Source organism: Triticum dicoccoides, chromosome 5B (genome assembly GCF_002162155.2).
Source record: "Triticum dicoccoides isolate Atlit2015 ecotype Zavitan chromosome 5B, WEW_v2.0, whole genome shotgun sequence".
Classification (NCBI taxonomy): domain Eukaryota; kingdom Viridiplantae; phylum Streptophyta; class Magnoliopsida; order Poales; family Poaceae; genus Triticum; species Triticum dicoccoides.
Window position 1 is genome coordinate 234081779 of NC_041389.1, and position 2447 is coordinate 234084225.

Sequence of the window (2447 nt, forward strand, 5' to 3'; positions counted from 1 at the left end):
CCCGGGCTGCGGAGGGGGCTCGGGCAGCCGGGCGGCCCGCTCGGGCGCGGGGCTCGGGCGGTCGGGCCCTGGGCGGCCCGACGGCGGGAGCGGGCAGGGAGGCCACATGGCGCGCTGGGGTGACGTGGCGGCGTCCTATTGGACAGGGGCAACGGGCAGACATGTCCAGCGCGGCGGAGACGCGTCCGGCGGCGCGGAGGAAGAGGAGGCTAGGGTTCATCCGCGAAAAATGGAGGGGGAGGACCTATTTATAGCTAGAGGGAGCTAGGAGAGTCCAAATGGGGAGCGGTTTTCGCCCACACGATCGTGATCGAACGGCGGAGAGCATGGAGGGGGTTTAGCTGGGCTAGGTGGGCTGTGGTGAACGGGGGCTGGGCTGCAAGAGAAAAGGGGGTTTTGCGGTTCCACGGTTAACCGTTGGGGCATCAAAAGACCTCCAAATGGAATGAAATTTGACGGGCGGTCTACCGGTGATATACCAAGGCCACTCGGCAAATCTTGGCCCATTCCGAGAACATTTTTCGGCGGCTCACAAAACCAAGGACTGAGAGGTGCAACGGGCGCGTGCGAGAGTGTCTGTGCTCAGAACGGACAACGGAGTGAACCGGCGGAACCCGAACGGATGCAAGTTTTGAAAAACATGCAGATGCAATGCATATGATGACATGGCAAATGCAACACGCAAGCGAATGACATGGCAACGACGGCGAAAAACTGGATAACACCTGGCGCATCGGTCTTGGGGCGTTACACCAGCCCACTGGCCCCGTTGCCAGTCATCTCCCACCTCTGCCAGAAGGCAGAGGTGAGGCGTGGCGCGCGCCCGAGAGCCCCCGGCCACCTCCTGCTTCTACCTGGGAGCCCCGGGCCTTCTACCAGCGCCATGGAGACGCCTGAAGCCCCTGTCCCCCTCCCTCACTCGCTGCTCTCTCTCCCCTCCCCTCGCTCTCTCCCCTGAGCTCACCCGAGCGCAGCCGTCGCTGCTGACTAGCACCACCGTGGCCACCGGCCCTTCCTCGCCCATCCAGCGTGACCAGAAGAACTCTCGCGGCTCCGTCTCCCTCCTCGATGACCAACGCAGCCGGGGACGTACCGCAGCGCCTGCATCGACCCCTTCTTCAACCTACGGCACCTGAGATCGCCGGCAACCCCGCGCTCACCTCGCCGCCTCCCCAAGCTTGCTGACCACCTCTACGTGATCACTATGAGCTCCACTCCATTTCCCCTCCTTCGCTTTGCTCATTCCCGTGCCGTAGCACCCTCGCCCACATGTCGAGCACCGTCGTCCGCCATGGCCGCCTAGCTTCTTCGACCCGAGCCCCTCCGCTCGAACCAGTGGCACCAGCGTGCTTCTGGTGGGCCGCGGATGCCGCCTAGCCCATCAGCTCCTCCCCTGGCGCACCGCAGCCGCATCCCCGCGCATGTCCGAACTCCGGCCACCGCCTCGCTCGCCACCGCTGATGCCATAGCTCACCCCAGCTCCTCTCACCTACTCCTCTGGATGCGTGCGAACTCAAGGAACCCGTAGAAACAAACGGCAAGGCAAATGGTGGCCCGTAGCTTGATTCCGATAAACATGCGTCGTCGGATGTGCTCGCGGCGTCCAACTCCGGTGAGGTGACGTGGCGTCATTAGCCTGACGCTAATTACCGCGTTAACCTCGCCATGTGTCACTGACAGACTGGCCCCACCACTCTAACTAACCACGGGGTAACTCCTGTTTAGTTTTAACCTAACCGCAGTGGGCCCACGCGTCAGCTTTGACCATGCTGACGTGGCTGTTGACTGGGCCCACATGTCTATGACCCTAGCCATCACTATGAGACTGACCAACGGGTCCCACTGGTCAGGTTTGACCTGGACCGCACATGTTGACTTGCTGACATCACCGTGATGCCATGCTGACGTAGTAAAGCCTTTCTGGAATTAAAATAAATCACAAAAGGTTTAGAAATTCCAAAAAATGCTTTAAACTTCAATAAATCATAGTAATTCAACCATAACTCAGAATGAAAAGATTTATATATGAAAAATGACCAAAAAATCCATTCTATCCATCTGTACTAGTTTCATGCATGTTTAAACAACTTAACCTTGCTGTTTAGTGCAAAACATGATAAGGCACTATTTAAATTCATAGTTTGAGTTTGAACTTGAACCCTGGGTTCAAAAAAACTCAAACCCATCTTGTTGTAGTTGCATTAGGACAACACACTCATTTTGCCATGTCATGATCATGCATCATATTGTGCATTGCATTGATTCTGTTCTTCTTTGTTTGCCGGTATTTGTCCCCTCTCAGTAGACGATGTTCTCGATGAGTTCAATGACACTAATGAAGAACTATACTATCTTCAAAAGTGCCAGGCAAGCAAAAACCCCTTGTTAATTCCAATACAAACCCACTCTCTCGCCTTGCTCTCTTTTACTGCATTAGGACAACAAGG